A 12,868-nucleotide genomic window follows, 5' to 3' on the forward strand; every position below is an offset into this window, starting at 1 on the left:
TTTTTGCAAAATTTCCTTCCTCCTCAATTCCATGAAAAAGCCATCAAGCAATGGAATCTTCTACATCAAAGAGATCGCAAAACCTATTTCCCAATACACTGAACGTTTTTGGAATGCCCTACTGCAACTACGCATGCTCAAAGATGTACCTGAAGCAACTCATAAATGCAAGTTTATGTCTGGCCTACTTGGACATTACTATGCTGAAGTCAATATGTTCAAGCCAACAACCCTTGAAGATGCAATTTCCTTGACTCATGGCACTGAAGACAAGATTCGCGGAAGAGACAAGCGACCACAACAATTTCCAACTAATGGTAACTATGGTTCCAAACAATTCAATTCAAATTTTCGAAGATTCAATCAAAGTCGTTTTCTTCCATCTTCATTCCGTAAATCTTGGACACGACCACCTACTTTGCCATCAAACACCAATCCAAACCCTAAGCCATCCTCACAACCAAATCCCAACATTCCTAGACTTCCTGCCATTACCAATAATATATCTAAAGCCAAACCCATAGTTTGTTACAAATGCCATCAACCTGGACATCTAGCAGCCAATTGCCAATCGAAAAAGCCACCTATCCATATCAATTATCTTGGCGCAATGGAAGAAGAAGAACGTGAGAAAATGCCTAACTTTACGGAAGATGATGACAACATTGGTACTACTTCGGATACTTTGCCAGATATGCCAACTCCCCATTCTTTGTTAACAATGAAATGTTTTGTGCATGGTAAAGAAAAGACTATTTTACATGATAATGGGAGCACACATGATTTTATTTTTGCAAAGTTAGGGAAAGAATTGAAATTACAAACTATTTTACACATTATCGCATTAAAGCTGCATTCCTAGGCACAAGATATAATGGAACACAAGAGGTGCATAACTTAGAAATTAAAATTGGTGAATATACTGAATGAAGAAATTTTCTAGTTGTACCTTTACAGTCTAGTGACATTATCTTAGGAATGCCTTGGCGTCATCAGTATAATCCTGACATAGATTATTCTACACTTTCAATTAAAATTTATTTTCAAGGAAAACAAATTACATTGCATGGTATGCACGCCTCCAATAATTTTCCACTGCTTACTCATACTCAAGCTAAACATGCATTACGTAAAAGTAGCAAATCTTATTTAATATGGGTAAATGAACTTCAAGCTAAAGAAAAACAAATGCATCCTAGGCATCCACAATTTCTTGCCCAATTTCAAGATTGTTTTGCTAATGATTTACCACCTGGACTACCATCTTCACGTCTTGAAGATCACAAAATAGATTTAATTCCTGGAACACAACCACCATGTAAAGCACCATATAAACATAACCAAATTGAACAGAAAGAAATTCAAAATCAAATAGAAGAATTACTCAACAGATGATTAATTAGACCTAGTAGTTCTCCATTTGGCGAGCGTATTTTATTAGTAAAGAAGAATAATAATACTTATCGCATGTGCGTTGATTATCGTGCCCTAAATAAAATTATTGTTAAGAATAGATATCCGATTCCTAGGGTAGATGATCTTATGGATAAACTACAAGGATCTATCATATTCAGTAAGATCGATCTTAAATTTGGTTATCATCAAGTAAGATTGGATAAATCTGATATATTCAAAACTGCATTTAGAACACAATTTGGACACTATGAATTTCTAGTTAAGCCTTTTGGTTTAACTAATGCACCAGCCACATTTAGTCGTATGATGAATCGCATATTCTTGAAACATTAGCATTGTGTCATAGTATTCTTTGATGATATATTGGTATTCAGTAAAAATGAGAATGAGCATTATGAACATTTGTCTTCAATTTTCAAGTTGTTAAAAGACAATCAATTGTATGCTAATCTAGAAAAGAGTGAATTCTTCCAAACAAAAATTGAATATCTAGGACATATTGTTTCATCAGAAGGTATTAAGGTTGACCCTAAAAAGATAGAAGCAATTTTAAATTGGCCCATACCCAAAAATGTGCATGAGTTACGTTATTTTCTAGGTCTTGCTAGCTTTTACAGAAAGTTTGCGAGAAATTTTTCATTACTTGCATTACCCTTGGATGTGATGAGAAAAAAAAGAAATCAATTAGGACTAAACTTTTAAAGAAAGGTATTGTTTATAACTGGACAGACAATCAACAAAAATCTTTTGATTTATTGAAACATGCATTAACCCATGCTCCTATATTACAACTACCTGATTTCAATAGATCATTCTTCTTAGTAGTTACTGATCCTAGTGGATCTGGAATAGGAGCCGTCTTTATGCAAGATAATCATCCCATAGCCTACTCTAGCTGTGGTTACGAATAGAAAAAGGTAGATTACAAACTATAGATAAACACCCAGTTGTGAAATTAGCACCTAGATTCTATGGACCATTCAAGATCGTACACAAAATCAATGACAATGCATTTAAACTAGAACTACCACAACATTGGAAAATTCATAACACCTTCCATATCAGTTTATTACGACCATTTAGAGGCCAATTACATGTACACCCTGTCTATGAAAACCCTCCTTTATTAGATGATGAGACTGAAATCCTTGAGCCTGAAACTATTATAGATACTGACTTTATGACTACTAGAACTGGCTGTAGATATTCTAGATATTTGGTCAAGTTTAAAAGCCATCCTATTGAAGAGGCCCAATGGATGCACGCTAGAGACTTAAATGCTTTCCCCACTCTGTTAGCTCCACATTGAGCTAATAGCAATTGAGGACAATTGATATCCCACCCCGGGGGTATGATGCCAGGAGGCATATTCCACGATGGATTCCGTGCCGCGGTGGATTCCGTGGGGTTTTGCGGTGGATTCCATAAGATTTTATTACCGGGGCTCATACACAAAGTGGATTCTTTTTGCGAGGAGTCGATGGGGACGCCTATCCTTTCTGGGCATTTTGTTAATTTTATGTGTACATGGGTAATTCCATAGCGGGTGATTCCACAAAATACATATTTAAATTAATAAACGTTTATGAGTTTAGAGTGCACACTCGAGATAAATTTTAGGTTAGGATTGATTTCTAACCAATTTATTTATGTAGCTGAAGATTGCTAGGTATTCACTTTTGTCAGTTTAATTGTATTATTTTACTAACAATTGTGAATGCTTCAGTTGATGTGTAGAGATAGCAACGGTGGTAGTGGAAAGCATTGGAGGATAGCGTGTATTCAAGTTATCGTCAATATTTTGATGGGCGCGTATCTTAGGCATGGCACCTATATTTTGTCGCGCTTATTTATCAAAGCGCTTGATATTTATTTATTATTTTTGTATGCGCATGGGCGCACGATTTAGATATTTGTTTTGGACATTGTATTTGGGTATGTCTGACTTCTTGGGCGCCCATTAACTTTAATTCTATTTGGCACAAAAGCAAACTCAAAAGCTAAAGCATGCTATTTTGTAATTTAGGCTATTATTTGAGCTTGAAGATGATTAATATATGAAATACATGCTTTGTGGAGCGCTCACACAAGGCATGGGGGGAGATTGTACCCAATTGGTCTCTTGTTCATGTTGTGCAAGCTTTCTACATTGATTCGTGTGCAAAAAGTAGAGTTCTTTTGTTCTTGGGGACCTTCTGACGCTCACTACGTGTGCATACAGCATCCGATCTGTGCACCAAATGCCGGCTCGACTGAGTGACGAACAACCTGCAAGAGAAAGTTGTGCACTCCCTAAGGGGGTATCTGTCTCACGGTGAGGTGTAAGTGCATGTGCAATGGAACTAGGAGGTGGGTCTAACCTTGGGCAAGCCCTTGGTAATGTCTCACACTTGAGGACCCAGTTCGTGCATGGTTGGAGGTGTAGTACAGTGGGGGGAGGGGCTAGGGGTGATCCCTAGGTGCCATGAGCAAAGTGTGTGCTTCTCTCTTTTTTTTCTTTTTTTTAAAAGGCGTTTGACTAATGTTGATCACCATCAGTTGAAGCGCAAGGGGGTCGCAGGCATTGGGATAGGAAGGCACGGCTTTGGAGATGTTCTTTAATTGCAGCTCGGGCCTTCAAAGGGATGGATGACAAAAAAGGGTGGTTACATCTTGTGAATCGGGTGTCATTCATGTTTTCTAAGAGCTCCAAGCAAAAGGAGGGGAGGAGGGATGCCCCCATCATTAATCGAGTCATGGCTCTACTATCGATGCCTAGGTTGATGTCAAAAAAGAGGGGGGGAAGGTGTGCTTCTTCAGCAGTAGGCTTTTGTTGCAATAGGAATTTGAGTAACCTAAGATAGTTGCAAGTGGTTAGGAAGGCAGGATCGGGGCAGGAGGAGAAGTCCGCGAGGAAGCAGGTGATGGATGGAACAATATCCTACCGTCTAAAGGCTAAGCATTCCTCGAGAGTCTGGGCATTTACATTATAGATTTTAGGGAAGTCAAAATCGCCGTGAATGGCACAGTCATAGTCCACGCCATGCCGGCGGGGGTAGGGCATGTGGGAGGGGTCATTTCGCTCCTCAGGGAGGGAGCTACAAAAGACTGTCCAAGCATCAAAATTGGTGTCCCAAATCCTCCGCCGCCACTTTGGTTGCGCCTCATAGCCTTGGACAGATTTGGGAATGCAGTTCACCTTGTCCTACTAGTAGTCTGCAGGGTCCTGCCTCCACCGGGTCATAATTAGGCTCCTTTCTTTCACCCAATGGTTCGCTAGGTCATTGGCTAGCTCCTTGATTTTGGATAGGACACTGAGCGGCAGTGCCCTGTCCAGCGATCGTGGGTAGGAGAAGGACATCTCAAAAGGCCTTGTCTAAAACTCCCGGTCACACCAGATGACCAATTCCTGCAGCCAATCAATGGGGTTGGGGTCCCTTCGTAGTGGTACTGGCTCATCAGAGAATTGTCGTGGCAGTGACCGGGCTCTACATTGTGCATCCTCTGCCAGCTCCTATCTCCTTCTTGTGGCTGCCACAATGCGGTCCCGGCATGTGTGCCTCTTCAGCATCATCTGGTGGAAGGTTGGGTAGAGGGGGACTGGGCGCTTTCTGTAGTTCTTCGTCGGCCTCTTGGTCCAAATCCGGGCCTGGCTCGGTACCTTGTTCGGCCACGGCTGGAATTGTTTGCGATGGTGGTGCAGGCGGCTCATGCTCTTCGAATCCTAGGTCCTTGAGCTCAACAGTGGAGAGGCCGGCATTGCGCAAGTAGCTGAATTGTTATTCTTTGGTGAATCCCATGCTGGCGAGGAGCTCCAGTTCCTAAAGACCTTACCTTAGCGCCCGGGTAGTCAGTTCCAGTTTTCTTCTCACCCTCTCCACTGAATCATCGCCCTGTGCTTGCGTGACATGGAGCACGGTGCTGAGGAAGGCTTGCCTTTGGGCGTGGGTGCATACATTAGCTGCTTCAGCTCTAGATTGGGCAAGCACTTTCTCGCACTCTGCCACTGCCAAGCGTTCCGTTAATTGCCTGATTCTGTCAAAGTTATTTGCTTCCCAATCATTGGCCTTTTCATCCATCTTTTGTCTTTTCTCTTCCATCGCACCCGCCAGTGTGGTCATCATCTGTTGTTGTTCGCTCGTTAAAGCCCAAAGTTGATGCCACTCCCTAGACTTTCGAGCTAGTTGCGCTTCAGCGATTTCCTTCTCTTGAGTTGCGATGCTGAATTTATGCTCTGTCTCATTAATTCATTCTAACCTCTCCTGTGCCAGCTACTCATGGCTCTAGATTTCTACAAGGTGCATTCTCCGTTGCATGAAAGCCATGGACATGAGGGCCTTAGTGTCTTCATTGGCAGCTTGCAATGTCCCCTACAGCCTTTGTACCTCCTGTTGTTGTTCTTGCACTTCCGTTGTGAGGGTTGAGGACCGGCCCTGTGCCAGGAATTCTATCTCTCTTTCTAGCCTATTTTGCTCCTCGAGCGCATACTGAAGTTGTGCCATGGTGTCCCCCTGCCCCTCGCTCGGTTCACCTTCTTGAGTTGCTAATAGGCCATACCCCTCCAGTCTGGCCATTCTTTGCTCTAGGTCTACATACTGTTGCACCAGCAACTTTAAACTTTGTTGTTCGGCCACCAGGTTCTGTTCCTCATCCTCAAGCCTCTGACATAGGCGGTTCTCATTGTCCTGGGCCTCCTTCTTCTTTGCCTCCAGCTGGTCTTGTAACGCCTTGACCTCCCTTTGCCGGTTAGCGACTTGTTTTGAGACTTCGAGCTTTAGGGCTGCCAAGGTTTCCCTTTCTTTCTCCAGCTCTAGTATGGCCACCTTCTTTTCCTCCTTTACTGCTTCCAGTTGTGCTAAGAGCTCGGCTACGTAGGCATCGTAGTCTGCTCCCGGTGACAGAGGGATGGGGGTTGTGGTGGTAGATGCTTCGAGTTTTTGCCGTTTAGGGTCTTTTTTGGATTCAGCATCGACAGCGGCAGGTCTTTTCATGCCGAGTTCTGGGACGATCTCTGCCACCTTACTAACGAGCATTTGAATCATGCTCATTAGTTGGGCAGTGTCCGGGGAGAAGGTGCGAGCTGTGGGGCATTTGGGGTGTCTGTGGGCATTGGCACAAAGGAGGGAGGCAAGGGATGGAGCGGTGACTTTCCCTTGCCTGTGGTCATCGGGGCTACCCTCGCGCTGCCACTCGCTTCGGCTTCATAGTGAGGACCATAGGGGTGGATTTCTCCCGGTCTGTGAGCTTCTTCATCAATAGACCTGCGAGTGGCCTCAGCCAACTCGTCCAGTTCCTTCATGCGCAGTTCGTAGGCTTCCTCTTCTGCCCTTCTTTGCCGCGGTCCTCTTCTGCCCTTTTTGACTCCTCTTTAACTCTTGCGAGTTCTTCCTCCTCCTTCTGCAGTTGTTCTTCCAATCCACATGACTTTTCTCGAGCCCCCTTCACCTCAGCTCGCTCCCTTTTTCTCAGTGTCTTTGCCCTCTTTTGGCCCTTGTTGTCCTTCGTTTGCGTTTGAGGCCTGGCCTTTTGCGCGGGTGGTACTTCAGGGTCCCCTACATTGCTAGCCATCCTTTCACTTGAGACTTCCTCCTCTTGATGTGGTGAGTCTTGGTGCTCAACCTGCTCTCCTTCCACACCAGCACCCTTGATGGCCTCGTCAATGATTGCGGTAAGTATGCCTCCGTACCTAAACATGGAGGCCTTGACGACAAGTTTTTTCCTCGTGGATCGTGCGGTGGAGGCTGGGGAGTCCCCGCTGGCTGGCGTTGTGGCTGGAGCTAGAAGGGCGGTGGAATTCTTTATAGTTTTCTAGACGAACCCGTTCTAGTCCACCTCTTTCGGGACCCCTGCCGCAATGCTTTCCAGTAGTGGTACGCTGATCCTATTCATCAGGGAATTGTACATGTGGCTGGAGAAGAGAGAATGGATCATTTTAGCCTGCAGCCTTGTTGTCGGGTATGGAATGTCGGCTAGACTAATTCCATCGTCTGTGTGTACATCTTCCTTTTTGACCCCCAACATGGTGTATACGTCCCTTTTCTAGCGTCTTTCCTTCTTGGGCACAAGTCCCATGGCTCTTTCGACAGTGGCAGCATCAAGGGGTACTTGTACCCGTCTTTCTTGATTACCTTCCATTACCGTGATCGTGCTACAGCTTCGTTCTTCATTGAAATTTCTCAAGAACTCTGTGCACATGCTGTAGTCAATAGCCTGCCCGACTTTCCCGACGTACTTTTGGAGACTGCATCTATTCACCAGCTCTCTTACGGCCGACGGCTCCTCCAAGACAGCCTCATCCAAGTTCATGGTATGCTTGAAAGTAAATTGGTTGAAGCCCCGTGTTTCGATGGTGATTCCATATTTTGTCATTTCTGCTTCCGTAAATGGAAGTCTGCCTTGTCCTGTCATGGTATGTGCCTGTCATTACCCCAGTCAACGTTAGAGTTACGATGAGCTTCATTCGTAGCATATACCAGAAAAGCATGTGCGCCAGTTTACTGGGCAAACCTAAGGAGATGAAACTTTTTTAGAAACAATTAACAATCAACATCTTTTCCTCCCTGATTCCTTTCCTCTTCTGAATTTAGTAGAGCGTCGTTAGCCATCACCCTTTTGTTACCTCACTCGGTCAGTCCCTTGATCGTCACTGGCTCTTCTTCCCTCTTCTCTGAGTGGCACGGGGGAGGGAAGGCTTGCATGGGCTGCGTGGGGTGGGCTACTTGGCCATAAGCCAGGTATATAGGTTAGGGTTGTATTCAAACTGGGCATGGCAATCAAGTTTGCCTGTTGCAGGGAAGCTTGAGTGATGTAAGTTAAGACGTCGTGGAATACGTCTCCCGCATTGAGGCGACTAGCAATGTGCAACTCCTCCTCCGTGATGAGGAATTGATCGATGTATGGGTGGGCCAGTAGCTGATCATCTAAGTGTAAGTTGCGTGTAATGGCTAGAACTCTGAATGAAAGAGGTGCCACGTACGTAGGGTCGCGTTCAATTGCTTTGATTGCCCTCCATTGCTCAGCATTAGTCATGATCCGTTGGCCTTTTTTATCCCATTGGAATCGTAAGGCGTACCACAGTTGCAGGAATGGAGAAGCAGAGCTGGCAAGCTGCACAAGCTCCTCTAGTTCATGTTCCTGCATAGAGCGAGCGAGCTTGCGGTACAAGGTGACTAGTCGTCTGAGAACAGCCTATTCCTTCGAGATCTCTCCATTAGCGATTAGCTCGGCCGCGATCTTGGGAAACTTGATGGTCATGAACTCGTAGTCCTCCCAAGTGCATGGCAACGAGCGAACATTGAAGGCGAGGGGTTCATTAAGAAGTCCTAGGTCAAGTCTATCGTAGCTTCTAGCGAATGTAGTGAAGGGGTCATCCAACTCCTTGATGCACGTCACTACGTCATTCTCGGAGGTCTCAGTGAGATCCTTGGCCACTGCCAAGAAGGATCGTCTTTCGTACCAAGGTTTCAAACCCGTTGGTGGCGATGGAGAAGTTGGGCTGGACAATAGTGACTCCCTTGCAAGGGTAGTTAATGGATTTGTGCACCTTGGATTATTTAGTAACGCTGCGGCGGGCTCCCGTGCCGTAGGGAGCGTGCTGCAAGTTGTTTGAGCGAGCATGGGGGTGTGCACCTTGTCTAACCTGGATGGTGCTGGATCATCCAGTTTGGGGCACTGAGGGTGCTGGGTGGCCTTAACTGTCACCGTTGTTGGTTTAACGTTCCGTGCGACTTGTTCAGTTGGAGTGGGATTGCCCAAAGTTGACACTTTCGAGTGTCTAACCTTAGACACCCATATCCAGGAGTTGCCCTCATAGTATCCCTACGCTTGCAGGAGATCTTTCGGCATCCATCGTGGCGTGGCGGTGCACCCATGTCGGTGGCACCTGGGCTGCCTCTTAGGCCTCGACTGATATTTTTTGTGTTTAGGAGCATGTTTCTGTGGTCTAGCAGGAGGCGACACTCACCGTTTCGGCACCCATATGTGCGTGGGTTCCCTGGCCATGTGGATGGCTTGGGTGGGTTTGCCTCTTGCTGTTGAGGTACAGGGTAAGGCATTCCTACCCTTTGCCTTAGACTGGGCTGCGGGGGTCTCCATCAGTGGCTCTACAGTTGTAGAAGGTGCGAGATGGCCCTTACTAAAAGTAGTTACTATATGCATACTGCCCATGGTCAGGTGAATGCGGTCTAGGTTGTAGTCCACATTGCAGCTTGTCTGCTTTTTGAAAGTGTGCCCTAGTAGTGATTTATCACTAGCCCCTTTAGTGTTTGGTAACAGATAAAAGATGACTGGGATACTCCCAGACTCGACGGGGACAGCCGCTTGGCATTTCCCCAAGAGAGGGTAAGTGTTGCCCCCAAATGGGCTAAGTTTCGCATTCGTGGGCTGTAATTTGGGCTCTGACCAATGCGTGTCCAATGGTCATGTGTCAAGACGTTCCGATCAGCCCCTTCGTCGATCAGAGCCTCAAAAGAATATATTCGCTCTGCGGTGACCGTGATCCGAAGGTAGGCGGGTGCCACTGCTTCTTCATCGTGATCGGTTAGTTCGGTGATTGTGGCCACACAGATAGCGACTGGGGGTTCACGCATCGGTGGTTCGTGCAGCGAATGGAAAGGGGAATAGTACTTTTTCATGCGACTGCCATTGAAGAAGCCTATTCCTTCCCCTTCGAGTGTCTCCAACTCGAATTTTCCCGTTCTGCTAATTGCACGCACTCGGAAAGGCCCCAGCCCTCGAAATTTCATTTTCTGTTTGTGCCCTTTCACTGAGTAGAGTAACACGAGGTCCTTGTGATCAAAGTTATGCTGATTGACGTGCTTGTCATACCACAACTTTCGTCGCGCCTTTTTGCAGACTAGAGTGTGGGTGGCTAAAAGCCGAGTTTTTGTGAGATGCTCTAGTTCCTCTAAGCAATTAGTCCAAGCCTGTCTCCCCTCCCAACGCTCCTGCGCTGCTATTCTCAAGCTAGGGACAAAAAACTCTAGAGGTAGAATGGCCTCCGTCCCGTAGCTCAACCTAAAGGGCGGTTGCCCGACAGCCATATTATAAGCTGTCCGATAAGCCCACAAAGCAGCCATCAGCTTGTTATCCCAGTCTCTTCGTGATGTGGATACTACCTTAGTAAGCACGTTGACCAGGATCTTATTTGTGGACTCCGCTTGGCCATTTGCTTGTGGGTAGTAAGGGGAAGACCTTCTATGAATGTTCAAAAAGGTTGAGAGCAGGTGGGATATTACTTCGTTAATGAAGTGTGCACCTTGATCACTCACTAGTTCGATTGGACACCCAAACTGCGAAAAGACCTACTCCCACAAGAATTTCGCAGTAGTCCTGGCCTCATTCCTTCTAGTGGCTCGTGCCTCCGCCCACTTCGTGAGGTAGTCCGTTGCCACAATGATGTAGCACGCCTAGGAGTATTGAGCTGCTAGACTAATAGGTTTGATGAAGTCAATGCCCCATTTCTCGAAGGGCTGTCGAGCTACTATGGGGGTCAACTCCATCTTATCTTTGCGCATAGGTATCTTAGTTCTCTGGCATTCATCATAGTGTTTGATGAACTTAGCGGCGTTGCAGAATAGGGTGGGCCACCAGAGTTGGGATTGTAATACCTTACGGGCAGTCGTGTCGCCACTAAAATGCCTACTAGTTATCCCGTCGTGCGCCTCTCTCAATACATCGTGCATCTCATGCTCACACACACATCTACGTAATAGGGCATCCTGTCCCAACTTATCAAGTTGGCCAGCAATTAATTGGTATGGCTAAATCTTTAAGATGAGTCTCTTCAGCCTGGCTTTCTCAATAGGTCTCTCTGGCAGGCCGTTTTCTAACACTTGGACAGCATCGTCTGCCCAGTAGGGTGTCAAATCAACTCTAAATAAGTCCCCTTCCTTAGACAGGCCAAAGAGGTGCGCGTCAGGTAAATCATCAGGGATGCCTTGGCCAGCAGCTTCCCCGGCGGGTATGCAGGACATGTGATCCGCCATGTAGTGCTGCTTCCCTTTGTGCACAATCAATGAGAAATCGAACTCCAGCAGGAGAAGTAACCACCTTGCTATACGGCCTGTGGCGCATGGCTTGTTTACGAGATACAGCAGGGCTTGATGGTCCACGTAAAAGACGAAGGGCGTGGCCAACAGGTAATGCCTAAATTTTTTCATGGCTAACACCATGGCTAGCCCTTCCCTTTCTGTAGTGGAGTAGTTCATTTCTGTTTCGGTGAGCTGCCTGCTAGCAAAGCTCACGGGGTAATCAAGACTATGTTCACCAGGTTGGCAAAGAATGGCTCCGATGGCAAATTTGGAGGCATTTATGTGTACATGGAATACTATACTCCAGTCTGGGGCTCGCAAGATGGGTGCAATGGTGAGGGCCTTCTTTAATTGCTCATACACACGTTGGCATTCCTCAGTCCACTCGAATACATTCAATAGCTTGTACAAGGGTCCAGCAATCAACGCTAGTTTAGTACAAAGCGTCGGTAGTATCCTGTGTGGCCTAAGAAACACTGGATACCCTTGTAATTGGTGGGCGGTGGGAGGTCGGTAATGGCCCTGACTTTTGAAAAGTCAGTAGCAATGCCATTCCGTGACACTACATGCCCTAGGATGCATCCGTGCTTCACCCAGAATTGGCACTTCAAGGGGTTCAGCGAGAGTTTGTATAGTCAGCACCGTTCTTCGAAGATGGCTCCTAGCCTCTCTAAGTGTTCGGCCCAACTAGAGTGTACGCACAGGTCGTCCACAAATACCTCCAACTCATGTCCCAGCATATCCTTGAAGATCGTGCACATTAATTTTTGAAAGGTTGCAGGAGCATTCATTAGCCCAAAGGCATAACGATGTAGGTAAAGACGTACCACTCCATGGCGAAGGCCGTCTTGTGCCTGTCGTCAGGGTGCACTTGCACTTGATTGTAGCCTGAGAATCCATCCAGAAAGTTGTCGGCTTCTTTGCCTGCTACTCTCTCGAGCATGTGCTTGGTATATGGCAAAGGGTAGTTGTCTCTCTTCGTAGCGGCATTCACCTTCTTGTAGTTTACGCACACTCGAATCTTGCCGTTCTTTTTCATAACTATCACTATGGGTGATACCCAATCTATGTGCTCAATCTCGTATATAAATCCCGCCTTCATAAGCTTATCGATCTCTTCCTTCACCGCATGAGCGTGTTTGGGACTCATAGGGTAAGGTCGCTGCTTCGTTGGCACTGCTTCTAGGACCATGGGAATGTTATGGGTCATGACCCTAGGATCGACTCCTCTCAATTCCTCCAAGGACCAGGCAAACACGTCGACATACTCCCGCAGGAGGGCCACCAGCCTAGCCTCCTCCTCCTTGGTTAGTTCGTCAGCAATGAACACGGGTCGTGGTTTCTTACCCTCCTCTGCCAGGTCGACTTCCTTAACCCTAGCAGGTCCCTCAATTGGTTCCCTGGCTTTCCCTTGTCTCTTTGCTCCTAGCAGAACCACCACT

This window comes from Lygodium microphyllum, chromosome 30 (assembly GCF_053477565.2).
Source record: "Lygodium microphyllum isolate KBCC chromosome 30, Lygodium_microphyllum_v1.1.10, whole genome shotgun sequence".
Lineage (NCBI taxonomy): Eukaryota > Viridiplantae > Streptophyta > Polypodiopsida > Schizaeales > Lygodiaceae > Lygodium > Lygodium microphyllum.